The sequence below is a fragment of the Canis aureus genome, chromosome 4, assembly GCF_053574225.1.
Source record: "Canis aureus isolate CA01 chromosome 4, VMU_Caureus_v.1.0, whole genome shotgun sequence".
In the NCBI taxonomy this organism is placed as follows: Eukaryota; Metazoa; Chordata; class Mammalia; order Carnivora; family Canidae; genus Canis; species Canis aureus.
The window spans coordinates 34,340,479-34,356,081 of record NC_135614.1 but is presented as its reverse complement, the minus strand read 5'-3'; the positions used below and the strand labels follow the sequence as shown (position 1 = coordinate 34,356,081).

At 42.3% G+C, this 15,603-nt stretch overlaps 1 protein-coding gene and 1 long non-coding RNA gene across 11 annotated transcripts in view; one reads left to right on the top strand and one right to left on the bottom strand.

Annotated features, from left to right (window-relative positions):
• Positions 1 to 10,303, bottom strand: part of CCSER2 (coiled-coil serine rich protein 2) — a 186,032-nt gene extending 175,729 nt beyond the window's left edge. For 4 of the 10 annotated variants that reach the window (XM_077895235.1, XM_077895237.1, XM_077895236.1 and 1 more), the window contains exons 1-2: positions 10,164 to 10,299; positions 4,222 to 4,282 (exon numbers count right to left, since the gene is read on the bottom strand). The gene's annotated coding sequence lies outside the window, so the exon portion shown is untranslated. Of the gene's footprint in view, positions 1 to 4,221; positions 4,283 to 10,163 lie in introns of all 10 variants that reach the window. The other 6 variants (XR_013377973.1, XM_077895238.1, XM_077895240.1 and 3 more) reach the window with 4 other exon arrangements.
• A 210-nt stretch (positions 10,304 to 10,513) lies between these two features.
• LOC144312491 (uncharacterized) overlaps positions 10,514 to 15,603 on the top strand; it is a 38,534-nt gene continuing 33,444 nt past the window's right edge. Inside the window, exon 1 of the long non-coding RNA XR_013377975.1 lies at positions 10,514 to 10,915. This is a non-coding gene — a long non-coding RNA (uncharacterized LOC144312491). The remainder of the gene's footprint in view (positions 10,916 to 15,603) is intronic.

Sequence of the window (15,603 nt, the reverse complement as noted above, 5' to 3'; positions counted from 1 at the left end):
TTAAAAATACTACACAGAAACCTAAGTAACTTACAAGATGATGCTACAGAAAACACTAATGCAAAGTCAAGATCAAGTAGAGAAAATGAGTTTAAGATATGTCTAGGATAGAGACGGTGGGGAAGGATAACCAGATAGAAACATCAAAGAGAAAAAAATTGAAACCACAAAGGAAAAATATTCAGATATTCAGACAAAAAAAGATTTGAGATACATAATCTATCTGAATTACTCATTTGTATAATCTTTACAAATTATATTGATGCAAAAAGCCCAACCAAATGGGTCAATCAAAACCGGGTCAACGTTGAATAATCCTTTGCTTTACTCAATTATTCAATCAACAAAAATTTATTGAGAGACTCTAAGTTTAGTGTTGAGGTAAGGAAGACCCAGCCATGAAAGCAAACAGATTAAAAATACAGCAAATACTACAATAAGATAACTTCGTGCAAATGTTACAAGAATACAAGTAACAGAGAATATAATGGAGGAAGGATAGAGGAGACATGATGAAAATATGCCTAGAAGCTTTCCCAGGGGAGGAGACTTTTATTTGGATTTTTAAAAAGAAGAGGTGATTTAACAAAGTAGCTAAGAAGTTGGATGGTATTCTGGAAAAAAGGAATATTATGTGCAAAACCATAGAGATGTCAGAGTTTCCCTTCTTCATGGAACCATGACAGAAGATAAAGGCCACATCAAGTGGAGGACTTTCTGTACACAGACAGCAATTTGACCATTCTTCTGTGATAAGAAACATCAGATATGCCTTAGAACCAAGTAAGGAGCATTCTGAATCCTCTACCACAGAGTGCTGGTGCAGGCAGGAGGTGAGCAAGAAGCCAAAAAAAAAAAAAAGGTGTCTAACATCCGTAGACAACAGAAAGCCACAGAAGATTTTTAAGCAACAATAAGACCTTACCAATCTGTGTTTCAGAAATTCAAGTCAGAAGTATGGATAAGTGGCTAAGGGAAGAAAATCTGGAAGAAGACCAATGAAGAAGATTAAAAAGCGATTACAGTAATGCTTCAGCACTAAATATTGACAACTACGTACTCAAACATAAATGAACCACAGAAGAAGGCATATAAAGTAATGTAACTGTAATATGGGCTTTCAACATAAGTTTCTAAACTCATCTCAAACATCAACTCAATAATCAGAAGCAATTACAGAAAAAGTGTGGCCAAGTACATTAGGAAAAAGGGAAAAGAATGGCCATCAAATCTTTCTCTTAAGAATACTTCACTTACATTTTAAGTTTTTTTTTAATTGAATAATTTTTTTCCTTTTTAAAAAACGGTACTTCACAGTAAAACTACCATATTGGACACAGATTACCAAAACAGATTTTAGAACCACAGGGCAAGCACTTGTGCAAAACTGCTGAGAACGATAAACAGGGAGAAGTTACCAGACAAAAACAGGTTAGCAAAACAAACAAAAAACACACATTTGTAACTCACAAATAAAAACTAGTTTTGAACTGATAAAAATTCACCAAATTAGGAATAGGAGATGTTCTTTAATACCTCTCTCCACTAGCTACTGTCTTAATTTGAAAGAAATAGGTCAATACAGAAGGATATATATTTGATAATGATAGACCGTGGGATCACAGATTAGAATTAATTTCATTTATTTTTCAAAGACATGGCTCCTTTAATTTTTCCCTCTCTATTGGATCATTTTATCGGCTATAAACATTTTTGTATTTGTTCAAATATACTAGAAAAGCATTCATCTTTAAAAAAAATAATTCCTTGACTCCACATCCCTTCTAGTTATCACCCTGTTTTTCTCTTCAATTTATAGCAAACTCCTTGAAAGAATCAGTTGTCTCCAATTCCTCTCTACAGTTCTCTCTTAAATTCCCTCCAATAAAGTTTTCATCACCATTAATCTACCGGGAACTTGTTATAATCACCAATGATTTTCAATACTGCTAAACCTAACAGTCACAACCTAGTCCTGGATCTAATAACATCTGACACAGCTGTTCACACTCTCCCTCCTTCTTAAAACACTTACGGGCTTCAGGGATACCATTCACTCTGAGTCCCCCTCCCTCATAGTGCTTCTTGCTCTCTTTTGCTAGCTCTAGCTCTTCTCTAGTTCTCCCTCTCCTTTTCCCTTTCCCTGTCAACATTACAGGACCCTAAGGCAGAATCTCTGGGCTTCTTCTCCAGCCATACTTCCTAGATTATCCTAATCAGTTTCCAGGGTATTAAACACTACCTCTATGCCAATGACCGGAAATTTCTACCTCCAGCCCAGACCTCGGCCCTGAACTGCAGAGTCATGTATACCTCATTGTGTCAGACAACATCTCCGCTTGGACTGCTAATGTAACATGTCCAAAATTAAACTTATTTCCCACCTGCTTTTCCTAAAGTCTTCCCTATCTTAGTAAATGGCAATTCCAATTCTTCCACTTATTAGGATAAAACCAACAAACAGCCACATCCAATCCACCATCAAATTTTGTTGGATTTGCTTTCAAAATGTATACAGATCGCGAGCACTCCTGCCAATCCCTGCCTAAAATCACTATCGTCTCCCACATTGAATTACTGCGGGAGCCTCCTGAATGATCTCATTACACCTAGCCTCAGATAGTCTCTACATAACTGCTGAGAGGTCTATTTAAATCAAGCCAAAATCTTTCAGTGCTTCTCCCCTTCAGAGTAAAAGTCAAAGTCCTACTGGCACCCAAGGCCACGTATGATCTACCACGCACCCGTCTCCCAGCACCCCTTACAGTCCCCCACCTCATCTTCCACTAATCATTCCCCTCATTGCCTCCAATCATCTATGTGCGGCTCTTCAAGCAAGATGAGCATGCTTCAGCTACAAGATATTTGCATTACTTTCATCTTCCTCAAACACTCTCTCCCCTAATCTCTGCAGATTAGATCACAATCTCATTTCTTCCATATATCTGCTCAAATATCATCCATCATTGCAGCCTTCTCTAAGCATCTTATATAAAACAGCAGCATCCTCCTTGCATGCTCTCTTATTCTGCTTTTTCTCCACAGCACTATAATAACTGACATATTACATATACTGTTGCTTCTTTTCTGTATCTTGTCGTTAGAATGAAAGTTCCACAACAGCAAAAAATGTGTTTTCTTCACTGCACTATTATTAGGACATGCTCAGTGGGTATTTCTTTAATGGATGAATGGCATGAATCAGGAAAATCCAGACTGAGGATCTGGTCTCAAAGCCTGGGTTGAGAAGATTTAAAGTGTGGAACTTCTCAACTCCCGGGAAAATGCTGACTGCAAAATGGCCATGAAATGAAGAAAATAAACCCAAAAAACTTTTTAAGAATAAAAATAAAAGAATAAGAAAAAAAAATGGCCATCCCTGCCTTCCCACTCCCCAGATATGTTTCCTATAACCTGGCCTATGGACTCAGAGTATCACCAGAATATCACCAGACCCATTCTACACTTAAATAACTGTTACAAATAGTTCCTGCTTTTCTAAACTATGATTGTCAGAGAAAACTGTAATTGCCAACCCCAACACTGGCTGCCAAGTCATAATGGTCAGAGAAAGCTCTCAAATTTCCCCAAAGCACTCAGGCTGCAACCAAATATCATTAATATGATGACAACAACAATTCAAAGTACCTTCTGGTGTCTGCCTAAGTTAGCTGTCCCTAGTGTATTCTGTAGGGGCTCTATCGTCAAGATTATGGTATCCTGGTATGGGGGGAGGGGTGTGTTTGAGGAAGCTGGGGGAAGGACAGAGAAAGAAAGGAAGAAGAGGCGGGAGGGCAAGGGTGCTGGAGGGGGAGAAGGAAAGAGACAGAGGGAAGGAGGGAGGGAAAGAGAGGAGGGAGGGCGAGAGGGAGGCAGAAGGAGAATGAATGAGAATTAATTCAAAGAAACAGGGCCTAAATTTATTTTTTGTATTTTAAAGAGAGGTAGATTGCCAGGGAATGGAAAGGATCTACTAAGCTATAAATTATCACATTACAGAAGGACCAAAACCCTGAGACATCCAGCATTCCTCAGCTAAAAAGCTGTCTTGCATCTCCCACTCCCACACCCAGAATTGAAGATATGGGGTAGGGGACCATGATAAATTGGACAGTTGGGAGCGGTGAATGGGGAGAAGAGTGTGGTAAAAACTACAGAAAAGAAGGGAAAAGAAAAGTAGTTATCCTTTTGACGCCCTTTACCCCTTTTTATTGTACTTACCAAGTACAGAAACCGGCCAGATGAAAATTGGGAAGAAAGCAGAGCGAAGAGTAAGGATGCTCTGAAACAAACAAGAGCAGAAGAAATCACACACAAATTCCTTTTCTAAGTGGCTCTATGAAACCAGTCATATGAAATAAATTGGGAACTGACCAAGGAAATTTAAAACAAGCCCCACACCTTAGATAACTACAGGACAGAAATTCATAAATATTTGGAATGATGGCCTTAGGGCATTTTTAAGATCAACAATCCTCGAAGATGATCCAGCTATATTCAAACTGATCAACAGGGAAAAGTAAACAGATGAAAAACTTCAGCTTTCATGGATGGATCCAGTCTTTAGAACTCCTCTAGCTTCTCAATGGTTCCAAATCTCAAAACCACCAATCAGAAGTCTTGAAAGTGAGAAAAGTAACTCAGGGGGAACATTCAAAAGCAATCAACTCAGCAGAGAAGAGCTGAAAACTCACAGATTACATCTAACATATTCTGATTTGTCAATTCACTTAAAAAGGAAGGAGGATTCTGACTGGTTGCTCTCAATAGGCTGAGTCATATCCCAGCATCAGCACCAGTAGCAGGCGTTAGAAGCTAAACGCAGGAAAACCACAAGATACTGAGAAAGGCAGGGAGGAAAAAGTCAGTAACAAAGACAACGTAGCTGTACGTAAGCATAAGCGCCGGACAGCAGCGTATCCCACTGGGACACAACAGTCAGAACTGCCTATAGCCTCAACAGCATCCTGTATTTACCTTTGTGCTAATATTTCCCTCCCCTTAACACACCTCCCCAGTCTGGCACTGATGACTCTCCCTGCTTCTCCCTGACACCTGCCACCTTCTAGAGCTCCTCCTCCTTCAGGCCCTCTTTGATTTAGGTGATTTGGTGTTTCCCCACCCCCAATTCAGTCTTCTGTCTTCTTCTTGTATTAGTTCATCCTGTATTAGCTCATGCCTCCTACACAGTCCCTGTCCTTGAAAAATGCACATAATCCAATAGGGTGGGTGAATGTGTCACTAGATTAGGTGCAATACATCATAGTCAGTGCCATGAAAGATAGAACAAAGTGTCGGAAGCACAGATTCATTCGTCATTACCCTACTCCATAGGGTAGGGAACACTCCAGCTTCCCACTCTCCTGCACATGAGTTACTAAGTCCTGTATCTTTCCATAATATCCCCTGATCTCCAAATCCACTCTGCATTTCAGGCTTCATTTCTCATATGACCTACTTCGACCACCTTCTATCAGAAACACAATTCAATATATTTCCACACTGCCACATCAGCCAACTCCCTAAACAACATACCCTATCATCCCTTTGCTCTCAAACATCTAATATCTTTCCATTGCCTACAAGACAAAGTTCAAATCCTTAGCACAGAAAATAAGATAATACAGTTCTCAAACAGAGCCTTTTAAAAGTAGTTGACTGGGTAACAGTTCTACTGCTCACTAGCTGTGTTACCTCTGGCAGGTCACTTTGCCTAAGTTTCCTCATTTGCAAAGTGAGGATACAAAAAGGACCTACCTCCTATGGTTGTTATGAGAGATAAGTAGGTAAGTAACTCCATGCCAAGTACCAGCACCGTATCCAGCATTCAATGTTAACTATTACCCTGGGATAGCTCATCTATCTAGAATGTCTCACTCCCCAAAGGAAGCAGATAACCAAAGCTTTACTTTCATATATTTTTAGAATGATTAACAATAAGCGTTAAATCAGAAATGACCTTCCGGTTAACCATGAACCAACAAAAACTTCAATTAACCAAAATATGCTTTCCTGAAATTTTCATTTATCAAAATTTACTATAATTTACTTAAAAACAAGTATCCATTCATTTAAAAAAAAATAATAACTAAGTTAGTTTTTTTGTTGTTGTTTCCTATTCAAGCTCAGGAAGGAAAAAAAGCAGCTGCTTACCAATGGAAACTCAGATATTTATAAAAATGTGATTCTCTATAGTACAAAATCCACATAAACTAAATTCAATCTTAATTGCATATATAATTTTCTAAAGATATATACATATGATAAAATAAACTCTAGAAGCTTAGGAAAATAAAAGTGTACATCAGATGGTGGACTAACATTCATTTTCGGACCTCACAATCAAAAGATGAAATCACAAAAAATTTTTTGTAAGTGATTTTAATAATTTTAAAAACTGCCAAGTCCACGATAATAAAAATAAAACAGATCAGAAACATATTTTAAGAGATTCAAATATTTATGATGTTAAGTGCTTATGAAAATTGGTAAAAAGATTCCAATAAATTTATGGGCAAAAGACAAACAACTCATACAAAGGAGAAAGTAAAACTAGAAAAATACTGCATTTGCTTTTCTATTGTAGACACTGATGTTAGCCAGTAGGTACTCTTACACCTATTTTTAAAAAACAAACTCTTAAGAACCTATAAAAGTATGATGAAACTGGTCAACCAAACTGCAGGAGGCAGTGTAAATCAATAAAATCAATAAAAAAAAAAAAAAAAAAAACTTTCAGAAATAAATTTGGCAATATTTTTCAAAAGTGACAAAAACCTTCATGCCCCTTGCCCTTGTAATTCTCCTTCCCGGGTCTTTATCCTAAAGGGAAGAAGCAAAACATAGCACAACCATGTGATAACTGCATTCCTTGCAAAACAAGAAACTAGTATGTCTAACTATTAAAAATAAGTAACTCAATTCACTGTAACATTGTATAATTGAAATGTACAAAAATCACAGCAAAAAAGAAAACATTATATATGAAAGTAAATATTGAACATTATATTTATGCTTTGATTATAGTATAAAATCACGTAGATTTGGTGAGAAACAAATGAGAAGAAAAAGTAAACTTTTTTTTTTCTTATTTCTTTCATCATTAAGTTGTTTGTAAAGTAAAAAGCTTGTTGGAATTGATCAGGCCCACTAGAGTAAGTACACGCTTGGAAACTGGCTTTTCAGAGGCATAAAACCACAACTGTCCATCTTCTTTCCCCCAAAACCTATCACGGAAGAGTAATCAGATAGACTCTTCTCACGCACACACTAGCCCTACGTGTAATTTTAGCCATGCTACCAGCCATCTGTAACCTTATTATATTAAAATCTCATTTTACCATCAAAACGTAACTATATGTGGGATCCCCATATGGCAAGCAGAAGCCACTTGTGATGGGGCATCTGGAGAGGGCCCCAAGCACTGAAGTTAAAAACTATTTGGCCAACGGAGTAATGAAGGTTAGGTTTCTCCTCTATCCCCAAATGAATAATCATGTTTCTCACCACTCAAGGGCTCTGAGGTCCCAAGAGTGGCAGCTAAGTATTCAAGGAGGGAGAAAATACAAGCTGGTTTGTTCTCCCTCTGAAAATTGGCAGCCTCCTCATCTTCCCCAAAAGCACCATGAAGTAATGAAAAGGACACAAGCATGAGGTCAGGAGATGTGGGGTACGACTGACTCTAAGCAACCTCAAACAAGGCACTTATCTTTCGAGCGTTAGTTGTTTAATGGGTAAAATTTTTAAAGTTGAACCAAGTAATTTATTGATTCCTTCAAATTCAACATTCTATTTATAGACCCCTTTACTAATACATGTCTATGCCCCTCAAAATCTTCCACTCCGATTGTAGAACAATCATTAAGACTCTGAATTAGGAAACTGGGGACAAAGGTAAAATACAGTCAAAGCTGTATCTCAGGTCTGTCCCTTTCTACTTGCATGACCTTGGGTAAATTACTTTGCCTCAAAATAAAGTCCTATGAATTAACAAAGCAGCAATCCTTACCGGCCATGCCTTTTTTAGTCTTGCATCACAGAATGCATTGGTTTTTGCTGTCATAACTGGGGTTTTTAGTCCCAACCAGCAACACTTTTGACTGTGTTCTTGGAAATTTCAATGCAACTTGCATATTCATTTTTCCCATGTTTTCCGATATTGCAAGAGATAGTTAACAAAGTTTGCCTATCTTAAACCTATATTCAGAATTAAGAGCATTCCTCAAAAATTCAATTAACGGTTGAGTACCTGTACCACATAAGAGTACATGGGAGAGTTGCAAAGGTCCTTTCGGAAGAAACCCAAAAATCTTATGGAGACAGACACATAAACACATCATCACTAACTGACAAATGCTAAATGCATAACAAATGATGTGCATTGGGTCAGTCAAGACAAAGGGGATAAGATGTCTGGACCGCTTCCAGAGGTGATATTTTCAGGAGGGTCTTGAAGAGTATACGAGGTAGAGAAGAATTCTCAACAGAGTGAACGGTGTAAAATCACAAAGGAAGATGTCATCTTCCGAGAACCCTTAAGTAGTCTTTGTATGGAGAGGTGGGCGAAATGGTAGAAACAGAATCAGAAACGCAAGTTAACAGCCACTGTAAAGGACTCTGACTTCGATCACACACAGATTATGTAGAGTCATGATGGACTCAGCAACCTATACTGAGTCACTGATGGAAGCAAAGTCCCCTTCTTCCAACACACCAAGCAGTTGAGCCAAAGCAACAACAACCAAAAAAAAAAAGAAGGTCTCCATCTGGAAATATAGGATAAATGGCTGGTTGTTGCTATTGTTTCAAATGGAGACTTCTTGCTCTCAGGATGCTTCTTCTAGCAGTTTCTTACCAAGGCACATCAGTATCACACCGGGGTGAAAGAGTAAGAATTATGGCTAAAGGACTCAGGAAAGTGTGTGTTGAAGTCAATGGTGTTGGGAACACTAAAGGAAACCATCAAATAATACTAAAGAGCCATAATAAATCACAAGACAAAACAGGAATAAATGTCTGAGAAGATGGACTCGAGGCAAAACATTCAGGAGCGTTTAAGACCTTATCCTATATGGATTGCAGATAAGCCATGTTTTGTGCATGTGTGTGGGGGGGGGGGGTGCCTTGAGAATCCCTTTCGGTTAAAGGAGAGGTTTAAAATCTTTAAACCAGCCCAAAAGATGATGTGCTGTTTTTGTTGTGTTTTTAAAATGGCAAAAATAATAGGCTCCATTATATTTTAATCGGGAGAATAGGAATGCCTTCGCGAACGTCTATCCTGAAAAGACTAGAGCTCAATTTTCATCTCACGGATGGGAGTGAGACATGCACATTTCACTCTGGGACCTCGAGGTCCGTGCGTCAGTAGGGTCCACACTGCCAAGGCCTAGTCTCGGGGCTGCAAGCCTCCCCGGCTGGGGAGCCCTACAGACATGAATTGGCAATCATTGCAATTCAAACTCGGGCTTAGCCACCAAGGACTGTACCTCAGAGGCACCATTCTTCCTTTTACTTTGATTAAAAAAAAAAAAAAAAAAAAAAAGAAGAAGAAGAAAAAAAAAAAGTAGGAGCATTTAAAAAAAAAAAAAAAAACCACCGATAGGTCTAAAGACAGCAGGTGTCCACAGGAGACGAGAAGCAGCATCTGGACCCTCTGGCAACCGTGGGGTCCACCGAAGTTTGGTCTCAGGATGTGCCCTAGGGTGTGTCTTTGTTTGGGGCCCATTAAAAAAAAAGAAGAAGAAGAAGAAGAAAAAAAAAAGAAAAAGAACAGCCGTCCTTCGGGGCACCCGGGTACTTTCCCCCATCAACCCGCACGAGCATCCTGGCTCTGAAATCACTGGGGGACGTGGCCTCGCCCTGATTGCTCCAGGAAGGCGCGGCCCCAGCGCCCGTCACTGCCCGCGGGGCGCGGGGCGTCCGACCCTCCCCGCCCCGGGCTCGGCGCTCGCCCCTCCTCGAGCCGCTCGGGGGCGCGGGGGGCGCCGGGGGTCACGGCCTCGCCGCAGGTGCAGGGCCCCTCCCCCCCGGACGGCCGCGCCCGGCCCCGACCCCGACCCCGACCCGACCTCGACCTCGACCAGACCCGACCTCGACCCCGACCCCGACCCCGACCCGGCCCGGCCCGACCCCGGCCCCGGCCCGCCCCCGCCCCCGGCTCTCACCGTGCGGAGGTCACGCCGCCGCCTCCCCGCCCGCGGGCCGCCCGAGGAGCGCAGGTGAGGCGAGGGCGGCCCGTCACATCCCCGCCGCCCGGCCCGCCGCAGCCAGCATCGCGTCCGCGGCCCGAGCCAGCGCCTGACTCCGGACGCGCCGCGCCCCCTCCCTCGGCCTGCGCCCGCCCTGGACTCCGCCCTCCGGGGCACGCGCACCGCGCACGCGCGGCCCCGCCCCCGGCGCCCCCGGCGCCCCCCGCGCAGGCGCACTCCCCGCGCGGCCAGGCCCCGCCTTCGGGCCAGCCTCGGCCCACCTCTGGCCCCGCCCCCGCCTCCGCAGGCCCCGCCCACCCCGGGCCGCCCCGCCCTCCGCCCGACCTTGCTTGTCTGCACCCGGGCTCGGGGGTCGGCCGCGGGGCTGACCTGGGCTGCGCCCGCGCCCTGCTCTAACGTGCTCTAACGTGCTCTAACCTGCGCTGCGTGACCGCGGCCAGACCTAACTCCGCCTCCGACCCCGTGGAAGCTCGAGGGTTGAGCTCCGGGACGGATGGGGGCTCCCCTCCCGCCTGCAGCATTCCCGTCCTGTCCACCCCTGCGCCCCCAGCCCTGCTGCGCTCTGCAGCCTGCCTGAACCCACCAGACCGCGGGGTCTTGCTGAGGCTGACGGCTAAGATCTGCAGCATCTCCATGGCACCGTCAATCTGGGTTCCTCTTGCCAGGAATTGGTTCCTGCTTTCCGCTGGAGGAAAGCCCGGACCTAGGTTAGTTCCACAGGAACCCCACCCCCTCCCCCACCCCCGGGTTCCAACCTGGAGCTTGCCCTCCGGTTCTGGGTGGCCTTATCCCATCGGTGCAAACCAGGCCTGCAGTACAGTGGTTTGAGAACATGTTTGCCCTGATACCCCTTCTAAATGTTGAGTGTTATTTTTGGGTATAAAGATTTTTCGCTCATGATTAAAAAGCCAGTCCTATGCATTTTTAAATATCCTCACTCCTGAGCTAGGTGAATTTCTTGGTCTGAATAGACTGGAGTTAGGGACTTTATTGGAGTCAAGACTTAATATTTATAAGTGTAAAATAATATTTATTTTGTGCTACCTGCTTGGCTGGATGGCCTGCAAAATTGTTTTCCTTTAGGTCCTTTTTTTTCTTTTTCTTTTTCTTTTTTTTTCCTTTAGGTTCTAAGATCATATCCTTTTGATGTCCTCGGATGAGAATTACAGCTGCCTCCTTAGGTGTACAGCCTCAAGAAGCATTAATTATTTCAGGCCCATGTTTGGGGAGTTAGGGCTTGATAATAATCCCCTTTCCTTCCAAACTGCCCCATAGGCACTTAGCACTGGAAAAGCATATTTGGAGTCAGTATAAATATTAATTTGTAGAGCTTTTGCCAATTGAAGAGCACAGGTAAATGCTATTAATCCAGCCTTTGGAGCATAAGTATTTATTGGAAGGGCTTTTGCCTCAATGGTCTTAGTTTAACTACAACATACCCAGCTTTTCTTTCTCCCTTATTCATGAAGCTACTGCCATCTGCAACTGTGGACTGTAAACCAATTGTTATCTGCATTTTCAATAGGGGAATCTTTTAAATCTGGTCTGCTAGAATAAACAAGATCAATAATCTCTGAGCAGTCATGCTTTAACAGAGAAGTATGATGGTCAGGTACAGGCATAAGAGTAGCTGGGTTTAAAGTTTGACAGGTTTTAAATATTAATTTAGGTGTGTCTAAAAGCATAGCCTGGTATTTAGTAAGTCAGCCTCCCATCATCCATTGGTGGCCTTTGGTCTCTAGGACACTTTGAACCTGATGTGGAGTCATCAATGTCAAGGATTGTCCCATGGTAAGCTTTGAAGCTGCTTCTACCAGGAGGGAGGGCTGTTCCAGCCACTGCTCGAAGACCAGCTGGCCACCCATGAGCTACATTATCAAATGACTATGAAAAATAGCCCACCGGTCCTTTTTCACTTCCTAATTTCTGGATAAGAACTCCCAGAGCTTGTCCCTGTTTTTTTTCTGTTACATATAAAATGAAAAGTTTTTCTAGGTTTAGTAAAGCCAAAGCTGGGGCTGATGAAAGCTTAGCTCTTAATGTTTGAAAGGCTGTCTGCTGGGCTTTAGTCCAGAGTAAAGTTTCTTCATCGGGGCCTTTAATTGAATCATACAATGGTTTGGCTAAGAGCCCAAATCCAGGAATCCACAAGTAGCAAAAACCTGCATGCCTAGGCAAGTATGGAGTTGTTTATTTCTTAACGGGGGGTCCAAGGTCTAATATAGCTTTTTTCCAGTCAGTAGACAGGGTGCAGTGACATGGTGTTAGTTCATATCCCAAATATTGTACTTTCTGTTTAGATACGTATGTCTTTTTAGGGGAGAAGTGATACCCTCTGTCTGCCAAGAAATTAAGGTAAATTATGGAATTACTATCAGATGTTTCTTTTGCAGGGCTAGAGATTAAAATATCATCCACATAGTGAACTCTAGTCCCTTGAGACAGAGAGATATCATGGATATCAAGTGCAGCCCCGAGTAGGTGAGGACTATCTCTAAATCCCTGCAGCAAGACTATCCAAGCTGATTGAGCAGCCTGTGAGCTTAAAAGTGAGGTCCATTCAAAATCATAGAATGGCTGTGTTTCTTCATTTAGAGGGATGCAAAAGAAGGTGGCTTTTAAGTCAAATACTGTAAACCAGTTGGGATAACCAGGGCCCTGGGTGAGAATAGTATATGGATTTGGCACTATAGGATGAGTAGACACAACTGGTTCATTTATAGCTCTTAAATCTTGAATCATTTCATATTCCTCATTTGGCCTTTTTACTGGTAAGATTGGAGTATTATAAGGAGATTGACAAGGTCTTAAAAATACCATGTTTGAGAAACTTAACAATAAGTGGTTGTAAGCCGGCTTTTGCCTCAGGTTTTTTAGGGGTATTGTTTTTTGTGAGGTATAGTGGTTGAGTCCTTTGAGGTCATTTTATGGGTTGGGCTTTGAGAGCCCATCCGAGGATGTCAGAATCCCAGACCTGCGGAGTTACTGCCTTCCAGATATTAGAAGAGATATTGGGGTAAGGTTTTAATTCTCCAGGTGTTAAAGAGAACATGTCATCCACCTTCTTTTTTAGTGAGAGCAAACCTGCTCCCTAGTTTATATATCAAGTCTTGTCCGAGTAATGGAGTGGAGCAAGATGGAAAGACTAGAAAAATATGAACAACCAATGGACTTCTATATTTGCAAGCTGAAAGCATTGTCTGGTGGCACATTTTAGTTTACCCTTCTATGCTAACAGTTTTATGGTTAGAAAGACAAGTAGGGCCAGAGTGCTAAATAAGAACAGAGTAAGTGGTTCCTGTATCAATAAGAAAATTGATAAACTTACCTCCCACATCCAAGATAACCCAGGGCTCTGTAATCTTGCTGTCAAAGGCAGCCAGACCAGCTTGAGGGGCCCATCATGCCAGACCCTCCAGTTTCTGCTCTTGGGTGGGGAAGTGAGTTCCTGTCTTCATCTTTCTCTGGAGTTGAGGACAGTCTCTCTTCCAATATCCTTTGTTCTTACAAACAGGACACGGCCCTGGTGGAAAGCATTTGTCTGGACATTCTTTGCTCCAGTGTCTCATTTGGCCACATTCATTGCATGGGGTCTTACTCGATCCTTTGTCTGATAGAGGCATTTTCTTTGGCCCCTGGTTGGTCTGGTGTTGTAGGGAATCTGCAATAGCAGCAGCCAATATTTGAATCTGTATTTTATCCTGCAGTTTAGCTCTCCAGTCCTTTTCCTGCTGTAAGGCCATACCTCTATTATTAAAGACTCCAGTAGCTACTTCTAATAGGCACTGGGTGGGGGTTTGGGGACCTAAAGTCATTCTAGTCATTTTTTTGGCAAATGTCAGGTGCCAACTTAAAAAATGCATGGTTTGTGTGGTTGTTCTCTCAAATGAGATTGTGTCCAGATTTGTATATTTATGGATGGCTTCTATTGAGTGACCCTGAAATAGAGCTGGATTCTCATCACCTCTTTGAGTGACTTCCTAAATTTTATCAAAGTTTACAGGTTTAGAGAATCCTTTTCTCATTCTTTCTATTAAACAGGTGATTATGGTCTTTCCTTTCCCTGTCTCTTTTGGTAATTCCTGGGAGATTCAGTATTGGAAACAAACCCCCACCTGATGACAGCCTCTATTCTGGCTGCTAGCTCATCAGCAAATTCTTGAGCCCCTGCCCAGATATGATTCTTTTCCTCAGGAGTGCAACAATGGGTTAATATGATGTATATATATCTTGCCAGATCAAATCAAACTTAATAGATCATTGTTGAAAGCCCTCCATAAATTGAGAAAGGTTTTCCGAATATTGTTCTGTTGTTTTATCTGAGTCAGGTCTGTCATGGAGAATGGGGCATGGATTTTAATTGTGCCTATTTCTCCAATAGAAACCTCCCTAAGAGGATGTGATCCAGATTTAGGTGGAACTGCCAGATGATAGTTCTGCTCCTGGTATGTCCAGCGGGGCTGGGAGCTGAGGGGTCTTGAGGTTTATAAGGAAGAAGGATAGCAACAGAGGCAATGTCCTCTTTGTTTGGACCAGCCAGTGATTCCTCCAGTAGCCAAAGTGAATTAGGAGGAATGGACCTATTTAGACAATCATCATCCAGTATGTCCAGAGAGATTTATTAACCTGGTTGGTAGCTAGACACATTCTGCAAGAGGGCCTTAGGTCAGGGTCCTGATTTAGGGCCATGAAGGCCTGGACTAGGGTACCTCAGTCCATTTGCCCTGCTTTTTGCAGAAGAGACCTAAGTGATAGATTATACTGAAGCTTAATGTCCCATCAATAGACCGTTTTTCCTTGTCTCTCAAGGAGTACTGAGGCCATGCAGTATTACAGAAGAAGACCAGGTTTTTTCTTAAATCTTGCAATCCAAATTGATTCCAGTGGGTTAAAAGGCATCCCAAGGGAGAACCCTTGGGAACTGAAGAAGAAGATCCCATGTTCCTAGAAAAGTAGAGAAAGTCCATTACCAGAAAAAAATCCATCCCCAACTCCTAGGTGGCATCCCATGAAGGATATGTCAGAGATTCCTGGTATCAAAGGACTGGAGCAGTCCATTCAAAAGAAGTTGCTATAATCACCACCCTGCCTTGTAGGAGGGATATGGGGGATATTGCCCCCACTTCCTGATTGCATCCTAGGCTGCAAATGGTGCCAGTGAATGGTCCGAAATGTCATGCTGTGCCATGAAGAACTTGCCATTTTTAACCCAGGGAAAACACACAAAAAATGTTTTACAAGGGGAAAATTACCCAATTTTGTAATTTAAGTAGTGAGTAAGGGACATGGACAGAAAACAGTAAGGATAGAAATCCACCATGATCTAAGTGACATTTCAACACATGTAGTTTTTACAGCTGGCTTCCCTAGGAAATAGTCCCTGGTTGGGTTTTAA